Raw genomic sequence first — 15,827 nt, 5'->3', positions numbered from 1 at the left:
TATATATATATATATATATATATATATATATTATTGCCATTTTACCAATATGTAAACAGGCTCAGTGGTTAAGTGACTTGCCCATGGTAACACAACTGTAGTTGTATCAGAGACAAGGTTTTCTTCCTGACTCTTTGAACCCAGGACTCCTAACTCAGTAGTTTTTTGCTTAATAAAAGTTTTGCCTAAGAACCTAGAACTTAATGTTTTGCTGCTGTCAGAAAGATAGGACTTGATCCTGTCATATGTAATCCTAGTTAGAAAGAAAGGAAAAGGAGACCTACCTAACAATGCTTACTTGCCCAACAATGGCATAATTTATGTTAATGCTATGTCTGAGAAAAAGGAAATGAAACTGAACATCCTAATAGCTTTTGGTCCATTGTAATCAGCAAAATGCAAACACAGTTACTAAAAAAAAAAATCTTCTTATGTGGAAATTATTCTTTAGGGGGAAAATACTCCTCTGTATATTAATTTCTAACTCTTAACCCTATTTGGAGTTTTCTTAGCAAAGATACCGGAGTGGTTTGCCATTTCCTTCTCTAGCTCATTTTACAGATGAAGAAACTGAGGTCAACAGGGTTAAGTGATTTGCCAACAGACACACAGTAAGTTTCTGAGGCCAGATTTGAACTCACAAAGAGGAGTCTTCCCGACTCCAGCATTATGGTGCCCCCTCACAGCCCACATTCCACTGAACATAATACCAAGAAACAACATGGCAGAGTGTACCTCAGAGGCAAGAAAACCCAGGTTTAAATACGACTTCCAACACATACTGACTGTATGACCCTGGACAAGCCACTTCTCTGTGTTAGAGGCAACTGTCTTCTCTTAAACTGAAGACAAAAATGCTGATCTGCATCGACCGGGGCAGTTTCCTTACTGTAAGTTTCCTAATTGAAAAAAAAAAATCATAGGTCCAGTCCCATCCCATTTGATACTTACTGTCATAGTCCCTCCTCTAAAGAATTTCACTATAAGTCATTTTGAAAAAAAATTGTCTCTGATGACATCTTTCCTCAGTGGTACCAGCATTTGTCTGAAGTTCAGTAGAGAGAAGATTAAAAGAGGAGAACTTCATTTTCTAAAAGTAAAAGGAAGAGGCTTTAAACCATAATCATAACAGAGCCATAACAACCAATTTTTGCTCCTGGGACAAGCAACAAGAAATGCACCCAGTGGCAAAGAATTGGAAATAGACAGGATACCCAACAATTAGAATGGCTGAACATTTGTAGTCTATTAATATAATGGAATACTATTGTGCCATAAGAAATGATGAGCAGGAAGATTTCAGAAAAACCTCAGAAGACATACGTGAACTGATACTCAGTGAAGTGAGCAGAACTAGGAGAACGTTGTACACAGTAAGAGCAACGTTGTTCTATGATTGACTATGATATACTTAGCTTTTCTCAGCAATCCAATGATCCAAGACAATTCCAGAAGACTCATGATGGTAAATGCTATCCACATCTGGAGAAAGAACTATGGCGTCTGAAAGTAAATCAAAGTATATTATTTTCACTTTTTTATTGTTTTGTTCTTTCTTGAGTTTTTTCCTTTTGTTCTGATTCTTCTTTCACAACATGACTAACGTGGAAATGTGGCCAACATGATTGTACATGTATAACCTATATCAGACTGCTTGCTGTCTTGGGGAGGGGGAATGGAAGGGAGGAAGAAAAATTGGAACTCAAAATCTTCCCAAAATGAATGTTGAAAACTATCTTTATTATTAAGAGGAAAAAAAAAGAGACACACCCAGGTGAATAGCATGAAACCTGACCTCCAAGTCACCTTGGCTAGGGAGGGTGAAGGAGATGACAGGGTTACTTCTAAGGCAGCTCCTATGTAATATAGCTTGGGAGGGGGAACGGAACAAAGGCGCCAGAAAGAGCTCCCATGGGGTGCAAACACTGGGTGGAGTAAAGATGAAGTCTGCCATCTGGTAACTCCTGGGGAGCAGGGATTGTTCTTTGCGTTTGTATTGCTAGTGTCTGGCACATAGTAGGTGCTTATAAATACTTGTCAATTTATTAATTATTCTAAGTATGCCCTAAACTCAGCTGTTTAGAGATGCTGAATGGCTGCAAGTAACTCTCTTAATTTTCTAAAGCCCCAGAATTCTCATCCAAATTCTGGTTCTGATTCATACTTCTTTAATTGGTTTTAGAAAACCTTTAAAAGGGAGTACCCATGGAGATGGCCACAAGAAATTTACCCATCTACTTTTCTTTATATAGTTCCCCATCTTGATGGTGAAATATTAGTTTAAAACCAGTCTGCAAAGAGATGGGGAGGAAATAAGCCAGTAAACTCTGCTGACCATCTTTGGTTTTCTTTTGTAGCTAAGAGGGGATGCTTTTGGTGAAACCCAGTTCTGCTAAAATGCCAAGTCCTTCACAATAGAGATCAGATAATGGGCACAAAGCCTGTGCCCCTTGGATGCACTGCCTGAATGTATCACTTCTCTATAAGATTTTTTCAATGACAAACTGGGCAAACATCTTTGTTTTCCAATGACTACTGTATAGATCATTAAAATCAAGTTACTCACTCTTTGCCATTCTCCTCACTTCATCCCAACAATCTCTAAGAAACCTGCAGAGGTTAGAGTGACAGAGTCAGAAAATCAAGAAGGCAGGTATTTACATTTCTGTAGGTGGAAGCCAGCATGATGGGGCATGTGTGTGTGTTATTCTCTGCCAGGAATCAAAAGGCAAAGGGGAGGGATCCTGGAGACATGGGGAGAATGGATTGGCCACAGTGAATCTGGATTTCTTCAAAGCAATTAGGGACAAAGTGTGGGAGAAGAGAGTCCTATCCAACCTTAAAAACACACCCCCAGATTCTGGCACTTAGGACACTAAAATGGAAATGATGAAAAGAATCCAGATTTGACAAATATTATTTTAAAATTTAATTTAATTTTTCAATCTACAAATCATCTTGTCAAAAGGCTGACCTGAAAGCTGAGGTAGTCTCAATATTGGTTTAAAGTACTTACTTGAGAATTATCTCTTAAGTGATATTTTTATTATTTTTCTCATTAAGCACATTGCATTTTTTTTCTTAAAAAAAAGTTTATCACAGTTTTTTCACCTGACAACAATCCCCAGGGAGTCTTTCCTTGCAACAAAGAAAAACACACTACTGTGTCTGACAGTGCATACTGCATTCCACATCGACTGTCCCACACCCAAGGGAAGTGTTTTCCTGTCATTGGTTCTCTGGGACTGAGATCAGCTATTACAACAAATCAGAAATTGAATGACTTTTCATGTTGCTTTCATTTCCAGGACACCATTCTAGTCCCTATGGTCTTTGTTCCCCTCTTTGGTCCTTCAGCAGTTCACACAAATCTTCCTGTGTTTCTTTGAATTCCTCACATTTGTCATTTCTAAGGATGCAATAACATTCCCTACATTTCTATTCATTTTATTCAGCCACTACCAATGGATGGGCACCTATTTTATTTCCGGTGTTTTTTAAAAGAATTTTTAATGCTTAAAAATTACTGGCAAGATATTCAGGTCTACAGCAGGAAATTATTTAAAACCTACAAAACTGTTAGGAACAAAGGGAAGCTTAGTTGAAACCAAAAAGGTCCAGAAATTTCCTACAGTAAATTGCCCCCTTGTTGTTGAAGAGAACACTCTCAAATGGACTGAGTTGTCTTTTTTTTTCCACAGTAACAATTTGCCTCATCTCCAGTTCCTAGAAAGGTGGCTTCCAGCCAGGCTATTAAACTGCAACCTCTCCTAGTTGTCCAGACTTTCAGAAAGAAATATTCCAATCTCCAAATCCCATAAATCCTTGTGATTTAAAAGGAACTGCATTATAGGAAAGTGGTTTAACTATGTGACTTCTTTTTAAAAAGAAAGCTCTCCCCATCCCCCTTCAACCAGCCTTTGTGAACTCATTCCTCTTGGGAAGCCAGAATGGCCCCAGGCAGGAGCAGGGAGGGAAAGGAGGATTTGGTTTTCAAATATAACTATTATAGTGCTTGTAGACACATGCAAAATACAAACTGCATGTTGCCACAAGTGTCCTGGTTCTCCAGATTTAGGACAAATACCAGACAATGTGCTGGCAGGCTGAACGTTTACTTTCTCTAACTGTACAATGTCTACCACTGAAGTTTGAAATTGCTGGAATCTTGCTTTAGATTCTAGCACTCTAGAATCTAGAACCCTGCTCTCAATGAGTTCATAGTCTTAAGGAGAAGACAACACACAAACAATTGTGCACAATTACAATATGTACAAGATAAATTGGACTTCCTGCAAAAGGCAGGATGCATGGTCATTGTACTAATTTTTCTCCATTTAACAAAGGGAAGTTTATCTGACAGTAGAATAGACTGTTCAGCAAGCATGTAGCATAGATTCAGTTGAACGCAGGTCTCCTGCTTCTACCTTTGTCTAGGTGGCCCAGACCAGTCACTAGCATGTATCAAGTCTGAAGAACTATCTATCACTTGTGTGCTGGGCTCTTGTATTTAGGAGAACAGGAACCTATGTTAATGGTGAGTGTCCTTTAATTATTTGGATCAATTAATTTTTTTTCAAATTATTTATTTTTTTAACATTCTTTTCCTTTTATATTTTGGATTCCAAATTCTCTCCCTTCTTCCCAACCACTATGAAGGCAAACAAAATGGTATCAATTAATTATACATATGAAATCATGTGAAACATATTTCCATATTAGCTATATCAAAACAAAAAAGCAAAAAAAAAGTTAAAAAAGAAAATTATACTTCAATTTCACTTCAACATTCACTTCATCGATTCTTTCTCTGGAGATGGACATTTTTTTGTCCTCAGTCCTTTGACACCGTCTCAGATCATTGTATTGACCAGAGTACACAAGTCTTTCATAGTTTATCATTATTGCAACATTGCTGTTCCTGTGCACAGTGATCTCCTGGTTCTTCTCAGTTCACTTTGCATCAGTTCATATAGGTCTTATGTTTTTTTTTTTTTTTTCTGAAACCAACCCCTTTTCATTTCTTATAGCACAGTAGCACTCTGGTACTTCAGAGTTGTTTGAATTTGCATTTCCCTAATCAATGATGACATAGAGCATTTTCTCACATGATTATTAAAAAGCTTTGATTTCTTCTTCTGAAACTCAAAAAATTTTTTAATGAATTGTTAAAATTGTCTTTATGTGTAACTGGGGAAAAAATAAAATATTACTAAAAACAAACAATAAAGAACCAATAAGTTATCATGAAAACTTCCCCAATATCTTAACTGTGGGGGGTGGGGAGGGGTAAAATAGAAGTTAAAAGAATTTACTGATCAACTCCTGAAAAAGATTCCAAATGAAAACTTTCAGAAATATTCTAGCCAGATTCCAGAGCTTTCAGGTCAAGCAGAAAATATTGCAAAGCAGACAGAAAGAAAGAATCCAAATATTATGGAGATAGAGTCAGGATAAGACAAGATTTAGAGGATTCTCTGTTAAAAGAGCAGAGGACTTGGAATATGATATTTTGGAAGCGAAGGAAACAGGATTACAACCAATCAGATTAAACCCTGGATCAACTTTGAGGCTCTTTCTGGTCTCAGTAATAGTCAACTAGGTGTTCACAATACCTGGAAGGAGAAGGGAGGGGAAGGAGAAAGGAGGAGAAAGTGAGGAGAGAGATTGGGTTCTCTGCCTAACTTTGCATGTATATCTGTCTCTAGTTATGCAAAATTCAATTTACTGGAAACATTTGAATAAAGAAACAGTACATTTTATATTATAGGTTCTGTAGATGGATGGGCATCATATGGTATATTTGAAGAAAAGATGAAGAAAGAGTTGACCTTCTCTTGAGCTCTCCATAGCCTGAATCCTACTTTTTTTTTTTTTTTTGCCTTTTGGAGGGCAATTGGGGTTAAGTAACTTGCCCAAGGTTACACGGCTAGTTTTTTCGTGGGGGTGTTAAGTGTCTGAGGCTGGAACTGAACTCAAGTTCTCCTGATTCTGGGGCCGATGATTTACTCACTGCACCACAATCCTACTTTTTACAATGCCTATAGAACCAAGGACTTTTTCTCAGTATCTCCCTTCTCAGTACCTACACAGCACTCCTCAGTCCTCACTCTGCTCTAAGTTTGTTCCAACCTCTTAGATCCAGATGCCCAGAATCTCTTCTGAGAAAGTTTCCCCTTTTTATACAAAGTACTCCTAAGCCATCTCTCAAACAATGCCTTTGATTGATTCAAGTTGCTGTACAGGTCCTATTCACAATCAGTTTTGATTGATTTAATTCTTTTAAAAGTGTCTTCAGCTAATCAAGGCATCAGATTAAAATAGGTGGTTTCAGCTCCACTCTTACAACTGATTTAGAGCTATAAGATACTTAAGAAACTATGTAGTCCAACCCCCAAATTTTCATAAGATGAAGAAACTGAGGTACAAGTAGAATAAGTGACTTATCCAAGATAACACAGGCAGAGAAGAGCAGAAGCAAGATTTGAAACCAGGTCCTCTGACTTCAGAGTCAAGGTATTTTCAAGTAAAACACTAGTAAAAACTCAAAAAACTAAAAGAAAGGAAAAGCAGTCAAAGCTGATTTCTTTTAGACCTGGGGAAACAAGAATCCAGAACTAATTTTCCTAACTATTTGGAATTTCATAGCTTCCTACACCAGCTGCCACATCAGTATTCATCACACTAGTTCAAGAGTGTGTGTCATGGGCCCCTTTCTCAGAATAATGTTTTTAAAATGCATATAGAAGATAAATAGGATTAAGAAGGAAACTAATTATATTGAAAACCAGTTACCAAAATATGTTTTAAAAACAAATTCACAAACTTCAAGTTAAGAATCCCTAAGTTGATCTCCTAGTATACTTGGTACTTTTACTGTAGTGAAATTCCTTCAACTCATGAATTCGAGAGGAATTCAGTGTTCTTGATTTGCCTATTTGGAAGCAAGGCCTATGAACCATTTAGGCCACAGGTGTTCTATTTAGCAAATTGTTGCTAAATTGTCATTATACTCTAGTGGCCTAAAATGGTTAATTGGCAGCTCATCTAATTATGTAAAAGGGACTAAATTTCACACTGGGAGAATTTGGCTGAATGTCTACAATTCCTAAATGTTTGACTGGAAACAAATGTCTGAGTTGCAACTTCAGAGAAGATTTAACAACTTCTCTATATTCTAGGAACATCCTCTAAATCTAAGATATTCAAAATTGAATTAATCTGTTTTTACTAGTTGATAATATGAAAAAAAAAGAAATAATGTGGATAGAGTAATCAACATGGAGTACCAGTGACATGGATTCAAATCTTCTCTCAGTTGACCATGGGCAAGTAATTTAATCTTTCTGTGACTCAGTTTCCTCAACTATAAAATGAAGGAGTTGAATTTAATGACCTCTAAAGTCTCTCCAAAGTCTAAATCTATGATCCTAGTATAAAAGACTGCCCAATAAGGTCAGTCCTTAGGTGCTTACATGGAGCGCTTTGCTCAGGCAATCCTCATGTGGGCTCTGGAGCCTGCACAAATATTCTGAAATCAGAAAATGCCAAAGCAAAGAATCAACACTCATATCAATGGGCCACATGTTGGTCTTGAAGGGATCCAAGGTCTCTCCCTTACAGCACTGTCTCTCTATCCTTACCAGAACATGCAGTACCTTAGTGGCACAATTTGATGCTATTTCAGGGGAAACTGGGAAGACCTCTCTGAACCACTGCAGAGTGAAAAGAGAATTGGGAGAGTAACTTATACAATGACAGCATCATACAGAAACACAACTCTGAAATGCTAGAACTTTGGTCAATGAAATAATAAACCATGAGTCCAGAGGACCGAAAATGAAAGTCCCCTTCACTGAAGGTGAGTCCAGCAAGGCAATTTTCTGTTGTGTGGACAAAGTGATGGTCCTGGAGTCGGGAAGAACTGAGTTTGACTTCTACCTTAGACTTTTACTACCTGTGTGACTCTGGAAAAGTCATTTAATCTCTGAGCCTCAGTTTCCTCATCTGTAAAATGGGGATAATAATAGACCCTACCTTGCAGGTTTATTGTGAGGATCAAAATGAGATAATATTTGTGAAGCACTTTGCTCTATTTCAGTTATTAATTCTTAATTATTATTACCCCTGCTTTTTTTTTTTTTAAAGCAATTGGGGTTAAGTAACTTGCTCAAGGTTATAAGGCCAGTTATTTCTGGGTGTGGTGCTGAGTTTCAGAGCCGGGATTTGATCCCCAGGTCATCCCGACACTGGAGCCAGTGCTCTTAGTCGCTGTGCTACCTGGCCGCCCCACCCCTGCTTTCTATAGTTGAATTTCTTTCAAAGGTATACACAAGGCAAGAAGTAACCAGTGCTTTAGAGGCAGATGCCTCTGCTAATGGGTCAGATTTTAGGGCTTCAAATTTGTACTGATTTAGTTCAAATCATGAGTTTGATAAGGCTGTTAGGGACTCCCAATCTACATGGATCCAGATGGTTCTCAGCACTTCCTTTTTGTTAGGCAGCTGTCCCCAAGAAAGCCTCAGAGCTGCAGCTGAGAGTGCTGTAGCTATGCACTGCTGGCCACATGCCCAGCCTCTCTCTGGTCCCACAGTTTAGGATTATGCAAGGGGTAAGAGAAGGGTCACTTCAGGTGACCAGACCTGCCTGTTCACAAGAGAGCCTTCAGTGCCTCTTTCAGGGTAGGAGGAGGTGATATGCAACGGAAAGTTCATTCATTTAAATGCTCTTTGGCAAGGCCCAGCTGCAGAAATGGGCTTTATTTCCATATGATGGCTCAGAATCTTTGGATACAGAGTCTTGAGATGGATGACTCTTTTCAGTTCTCGTTTGGAAAGTAAGAAAGACAGGAAATATAAGTAAAACCAGAAAGAAACTCTTCAACTTATTCATTCTTTGAATTTGTATTCCCTGAGTCTAGCAAAGTGCCGGGGATATAGTAGGTGCTTAATAAATGGCCGTTGGTTGGTTGAGGATGGAATCGGTAGGATTTACTATTCAGTAATTCAGTAAAGTAAGAGCAAGGAAGAGAAGAACAGAGATGGCGAGCCCTTACAGGGTGTAATGGGGGTAATTCTTTTGCATGATGTCCATTCTCCTCTCCATGAGTTCTTGTAAAAATCACACGAGGCTGGAAGGCATCTGGCTAGTTGACTATAGTTCTTTATAAATCCATAGGGGGAGGCAAAGGGGTGTTTGCCTCTGTTGCTAATGGACTTAAGATGTAAGATGTGAGACACATTTTTGGACACGGCCAATGTGGGAATTTGTTTTGCTGAACCATGCACATTTGCTCTGAGGATTTTTATTTTTCATTGTTCAGTTGTGGCAGTGAAAAAAATAATAAATGCTTCTAATAATTAATTTAAAAATTTTAAAGCCTTATAGTCTTAGAAAATTATAGAGCTCTGAGAGGTTTAATGATTTTTCTGAGGCATTATGGGCAGTATGTGTCAGAGATGGAACTTGAAGTCAGGTCTTCCTCACCCACTCTCCTGTTCACTGCACTGTGTTGCCCCTTTAGACCTAGACTATCCTATTAGCATTTACCTGGGAAACACTGGTATATAGAAGTGGCCAAGTAAACCACCCTAAAATCAATTCCGAGTCCAATGAGACAATTTTCTGTTGTGTGGATGAAATGGTGATCATTATATTTATCATCACCAAGATATTTTTAAGAGAATGTCAGGGCTCTGAATGATATTACTTATAAGGGTGTTGAACTAAATGTGTTAGGAAATCTCTAGGTTGAGAATTTTCCATTGAATTTCTAACAACTTTACCCCAGAGTTAACAGATTAACCATTCCAAGGCTGAAATGGGAAACCCACTTAGTTACTCAGAAGGCAGTGGTTGCAACAGGTAACGAGGTCCTGAGTTTGGTGCTACCTGCTCTGGAGAAAAATCTGAGTGTTCAAGGGGTCTTCCCAAGAATCTTTGCAGGATCTCAGACCTGGAAGCAGTGAGTTTCCCTTCAGTTAGAGGTCTTTAGCAAAGGTTAAATGAGAAAAGACCTATAGGAACATGGATCTAGGCCAAGAAGGGACTTCAGACTCCAGCAAGTTCAACTCTTCATTTTACAGAGGAGGAAACTGAGGCCCAGAGAGGATAAGTGATTTATCCAAGGTCACAAAGGGACTAAATTTCACAAATGGGATTTGAACTCAGGTCCTCAGCTCCCAGAGCTAAAGCTTTCTCTACTGACCCAAACTGGCTATATTGTAGAAGGGAGAGATGAAAATAATGGGTTTTCCCTCCTTGGAAGTCTTCCAGAAAACCTAAATGACCACATAGTGAGTTTCAGAGAAGATTCCTATTCCAATACAGGTAGGATTAGATTAGGTGACTTCTGAGATTACTTCAATCTTCTAGACATTCTGTGATAGTATCTTGGAACTCCTCTAGTCCAACCCTCTTATTTACAGAGGGGAAAAGTGAGGCCCAGAGAAGCAAAATTATTTACCCAAGGTCATACAGTCAGCAAACAGCTAAGCCAGGGCTTGAACCAGAGTTGACTTGCCTCTTCGTCCCATTCTACTTCCACTACCACGTGCCTGCTTGCATCTTCTCTCTTTCCCTCCAAACATTGGGTCTTTCTCATGAGTACTCTTGCCAGCTCCTATCCTGACAGGGTTTGTAAAAGGTCGGCGCAGAGCCCCCTCCCATCCCCCTCCCAACCCCAGCTTGCACCGCTCACGCCCAGAGTTATAATGAGCTGAAGGAAGAGGGTGTGTGCGGTCCCCACACAACCATCCCCCTCACTGCAGAGCTCGGGAGGCGCACGGGACGCATTGGGGACTGCTTTTCTGTCCCAAACTTTATGTACCCCTGTGCCCTGCTAAATTCCGGAAAACACCCGGCATCTGCCAATTAAAAACAACAACAACAACAACAACAACAAAAAAAAACCCGAAGAAAAATCGCAAATGACAGTTAAAAATTAAAAGAACGTGGAAAACTAACTATTCTGCATCCCTGAGATCTGACGTCCGCACTCCCTCAGGTCCCTGGAAATGAGGCTGTAGACCCTGGGCGCCCAGGCTAGCTTCGGCCCATCTCCGCCTCTGTGCCTAGGCTCCAGCTGCGGGGGCCGGGTGGAGTGATTACAGCCCCAGGGCTTCCACCGCCCCTGCACCTCTGGCTGCGCTCCACGCGCAGTTCTGGCACGAGGGGCAGGGGCGGGGCGGGGGAAAAGCGCTTTATAGCGGCGGGGTCGGGGTAGCCCGGGGAGCGCAGCGCGCAGCGGTTACAGGCGGGGGAGCCTGGAGCCCGCGCCCCCGGCCTTGAGAACCCAGCGCGCCCAGCCCGGCCGGCTTCCAGCAAAGCCACCCTCCTGTGCGCCCAGCCTGGCCTCGCACGATCCTGCATCCCGAGTGGCCGCGCGCAGCTCCCCCGCGCCGTAGAACCAGCTTGAGGGCAAAAGGCAGCCCAGAGTGGGAGACTTCAAGAAAAAAGGTAGCTGGGTGGGGGTGAGTCCCAGAGACAAGTCTGGGCAGGAGGGAAAAAGGTGGGAAAGGGTAAGCGTAAGTTACAGGTGGCAGGTGACTGGCAGGGAAAGGCTTTCAGTCTCTGGTGTTGGAATGCGAGCTGAGCATTACAGACCCAGGAAAGGATGCAGGGCTACCTCCCGACCAGAGCTCATTAAGGTAATCTGGGGGCATCGTAGGTCTAGAGCAGGAAGGGTCTTCAGAGGCCACCCAGGGTAACCTCTGCATTTGTTTGCTTTTTTTGTTGTTTATTTGGTTTTTTTGTACTGGACCTGTGATTTTATTGGCATAAGAACTCCTTCTGAGGAAATTCTCTCTACCAGTGCAGATTGGCCCCTGCTCTGCACCCAGTCTCAGAAACTTCCTAGAGCACAGAGAAGTTAAGTAATCTGGAGTAAGTGTAAGAAGTGGCCCTCTGAACTGTCCCTTGGCTGGTGGCCTATATACCTCTTAATATGTTTTATATTTGCTGATCTGTATGTTGTACCTGTTTCCCCCCAAGAGAATGTAACTTTTCTTTAAAGCAGGGGCTAGTTTGGGGTTTCTTTGTTTTTTTTTTTTTTTTGTATTCCCAGACCTAGCAAAGTGCCCTGCAGATAGTAGGTATTTAATAAATGTTTATTGAATGCAAAAGTTTGACCTATAATTTCCCCAGGAGGGACTTCACTACTTCATCTCATTGTTTTTGGTTTGCTATCCCCAGCACCTAGCATAATGCCTTGTATATAATAGGTACTTAATAAATGCTCATTGAATTAAGAATTTTGACCTAGCCATAACCACCTCCCATAGAAATTGGGCTACTAGATAGTATCTGAGGATCCTTGTATATATCCCTACATATTGATGTAGAAAGTACATATGAACGTGATCTGTAGACTATTTGGATTTTTCACTTAATTTGTTAAATATTTCTCAATTATATTTTAGTCTGGTTTGGGCTGCACTCTGGAGTGCTGCAGGCTTCATGCATCTTTGTTTCCATATTTATTGCCCCTTTCCTGTTATCTCTTCTCCTGTGCATCAAGGATCCTGGATGCTTCTGGAATCTTGGGTTTTTGCTTTCTTTTTTTCTCCCCTCCACTCTTCAGCCTACTACCGTAGCAGCAAGAGTTTGCCTTGCTGAGCTGTTGGCTTCTGGATTCTCAAAATTAGGAGAAAGAGAAAATGCAGTTTCCTTCCTAGGTAGTGCCAAGTTTTTTGTTGGGATTGTTGCTGCACCAGACTCTGGGAGTGTGACAGCAAGCTTGAGGCTAGATTTGTTCCACATGGGAGGGAAGAGAGTAAAATATTAGTGACCTTGAGGACAGTCTAATCATCCAGGTGTATTTGAAAAATAACTTTGTTTGCCTTGGGAGAAACTTTGCTCTAAAGTGTCATTTGAGAGATTGTAATGGGGGGAAAGGTTTTCAAGGTTCTTAATGTGGGGTTTGTGAACATTTTTACAAAACATTTTTAACTATCTTTCAGTATGATTGATTTCCTTTGTAATTCTGTCTTTTATGCATTTAAAAGTCTTCTGAGGAGGCCTTGCCAGAGGCCCATTGGGTCCATAGGTCAAAAAGCTTAAATACCAGTATAGCATTTGCCTGAAGATAACATGAATGAAAAGATGATTCCGTGCGGCAAGTAGAAAAGAAAAGGAATTACAAAAAAAGTTAAGGATTTTTAGTTCTCATGTGTTTGCCCTATGTACTCAGGGCAGCCTTCTTAAGTGCTCTTGGGAGAATATGTTGAAATATAGGATCTTCCAGAGTTTGTGTAGCATTCAGTTTGGATGGACTGAACACTGCATGAAGACTTTTGGGACACCCTGTACTGTTACAGTAGCTTGCTTCTTTGCCCAGCCAACATACCATTTGTATCATTTGATAATAATGTCTCATCTGGGATCACAAGTGACTTAAACACAGCAGGTATTTGATAAATGTTTGTTTAATAGAAATCTTCAGAGAACTAGGCCCAAAATAAAGGGTTAAATTGGTGCTTCTAAAGAGGAAACTTGGAATTTCCTCCCTGATTCCTTTCTTTCCATGATAATTAGAACATGATGGAAGGCTGGAAAAGGCACTCCCTCAAGTCCACCTCTTCACTCACTGGTAGGTCTGCCTGTGTTGCCTGTGAAGGTGGAATCTTGTGATAGAAATTTCTTTTGTTATGCTCCCTTGGAAGGGGAAGGGGAGTGTTTTTGCTAAAGTTGCAAATGCAAGTCAATCATATGAGATTCCATGTTATTAAATAGAGTAAAACCTCAGTAACTGAGAATAATCAAGGGCAAGGCTGAAATAAATTGCTGAAGAGTGTGAATATTTGGAATATTTAAAAAGAGATGGCATGTAGGTGTTGCAAGCAGGAATAGTATTTCTTCTCAGTGGTGTATAATACCCTTTGTACCTGGGAAGGTTCTGTTGTTTGCTTTTTAGTAGGCTGATGGTCATGAAGTAGACACCTGTGAGTCAGGAGATGAAGTTCACTTCAACCTGTATTGAAGGATGCTTATCAAAATGAACTGAGGCGGTTCTAGGGCTCAGGAAGATTCAATCCCTTGATGTTCCGGGGGTTGCTTTGGATGAGGCAGCAAGGTGGTGGATTGCATAGAACCTGAACCTGGAGTTGGGGACATCTGAGTTCAGATGTGACTTCATAGTCTTAGTAGCTTTGTGATCTTGGGCAAGTCCCTTAATCTCTGCATTAGCTTCGTCAGATGTAAATTGGGGATAATAATAGCACCTTCCTCCCAGGTTTGTTGTGAGGATCAAATGAAGTATTTGTAAAGCTCTGTAGCAGCAAGAACCCCAAGGGTCCTCAGGGTTTGCTGCCAACACAGGTTCTTAGATCTGCTTTGTTAAAGGAAAGCAACTCAAAATGGGTTAACAAGCTTACTTTAATCAGTCAAACATATATCATTTACCTCGTTCAGGGGAAAAGGTCGGCACCCCGAACTTCAAAGTACACAGACAGAATTATCAAGACAGAAACAGATCTAGTAGACAGATTTCAAACTGTCCAACCATTACATCCATACCCAGTCAACATCTGGGTTTCAACATCTGGGTTTTTTCAAAGCCAGGGGGCTCAGGACAACGGTTTCCCAGAATCCATATCAAATCACAGAACACTTCTCAAAGTGAGCCCCAAAACAAAGCTACACATCAGGGCTTATATAGCCTTCTCCTGGCTCAGAGAATGTAACAACCTTTTGGACCCACTGGCCAATCAAAAAGTATCTACTGAAAAACAAGCCTCCCACCCCAGGCTTCAGGTGCACTTTAGCCTAGGGGCAGGGAAGATCTTTAAAATTTACATTCCCATTACAAGCTCTTACAACAGTGCCTGGCACATAGTAGGTAAATGCTCGTTACCCCCCTCTTTCATCTAGTCCCAGCATCTCATTTTATGTAATTACTTGTTTATATAGGGTAACACATCACTGAGGCAGGTAGGTGGCTCAGTGGATAGAGCACTGGACCTGGAGTCAGAAAGACCCAAGTTCAAATGTGGCCTCACTTACTAGCTGTGTCACCCTGAGCAAGTCACTTAACCTGTTTGCCTTAATTCTTTTTTTTTTTTTTTTGCCTTTTGGAGGGTAATTGGGGTTAAGTAACTTGCCCAAGGTTACACGGCTAGTTTTTTTGTGTGTGGGTGTTAAGTGTCTGAGGCCGGAACTGAACTCAGCTCCTCCTGATTCTGGGGCAGGTGCTTTACTCACTGCGCTACCTAGCCGCCCCTGTTTGCCTTAATTCACTGGAGAAGGAAATACCTCCAATCTTTTTGTCAAGAAAACCTCATGGATCTTATGGTCCATGGCATCATGAAAAGTTGGATGTGACCGATATAATTAAACAACAATGTATCACTGAAAATTCTATCACATCTTTCAACAAATAGAGCATCAGAGTAATTGGCAATAATAGAAGTAGTAATTGACATTTATAGCACCTACTGTGTTCCAGGCTCTCTTAAGTGTTTTACAAATATTATCTCATTTGATCCTCACGACAACCCCAGAAGGTAGGTGCTATTATAATAATGCCCATTTTACAGTTGGGGAAACTGAAGCAAACAGGTTAACTAGGAGAGAAATCTGCCTAATAATGCAAGCTAATAAAATATTGTAAAAAGGATCCTCAGAGAAGAAATATTTGGAATTAGTGTGTTATATGCTTGCCTCAAGGATCTGTGATTTCATTGATGTGGTCTTGAAGAATTTCTATGGTTCAGAAAAAGCTTTTCCTATTACTCTGCCCTCTGATGATTCTCTCTTAATCTACTAATCCCTTGGTCCTTGGACAACAGACTTGTAGTTAATTACTCTGAATGAAAGGCAGGCCTTTCCCT

At 40.5% G+C, this 15,827-nt stretch overlaps 1 protein-coding gene and 2 long non-coding RNA genes across 5 annotated transcripts in view; 1 reads left to right on the top strand and 2 right to left on the bottom strand.

Moving 5' to 3' along the window:
* LOC138161646 (uncharacterized) overlaps positions 1-4,527 on the bottom strand; it is a 31,831-nt gene extending 27,304 nt beyond the window's left edge. Inside the window, exons 1-2 of the long non-coding RNA XR_011168415.1 lie at positions 2,567-4,527; positions 952-1,503 (exon numbers count right to left, since the gene is read on the bottom strand). This is a non-coding gene — a long non-coding RNA (uncharacterized lncRNA). The remainder of the gene's footprint in view (positions 1-951; positions 1,504-2,566) is intronic.
* The window catches only part of LOC138161645 (uncharacterized), a 47,945-nt gene extending 36,859 nt beyond the window's left edge, over positions 1-11,086 (bottom strand). The window contains exon 1 of the long non-coding RNA XR_011168414.1: positions 10,966-11,086. This is a non-coding gene — a long non-coding RNA (uncharacterized lncRNA). The remainder of the gene's footprint in view (positions 1-10,965) is intronic.
* Positions 11,087-11,216: 130 nt separating this feature from the next.
* LOC138161643 (collagen alpha-6(VI) chain-like) overlaps positions 11,217-15,827 on the top strand; it is a 133,781-nt gene continuing 129,170 nt past the window's right edge. For 2 of the 3 annotated variants that reach the window (XM_069088398.1, XM_069088400.1), the window contains exon 1: positions 11,217-11,457. The gene's annotated coding sequence lies outside the window, so the exon portion shown is untranslated. Of the gene's footprint in view, positions 11,458-11,495; positions 11,649-15,827 lie in introns of those variants that run through there. The other variant, XM_069088399.1, reaches the window with a different exon arrangement.

Source organism: Petaurus breviceps, unplaced genomic scaffold (assembly GCF_028583685.1).
Source record: "Petaurus breviceps papuanus isolate PSGF00001 unplaced genomic scaffold, PetGlider_PUasm1.0 185, whole genome shotgun sequence".
NCBI lineage: Eukaryota > Metazoa > Chordata > Mammalia > Diprotodontia > Petauridae > Petaurus > Petaurus breviceps.
Note: the sequence above shows the minus strand (reverse complement) of the source record. Positions and strands in the feature narration are given on the sequence as shown.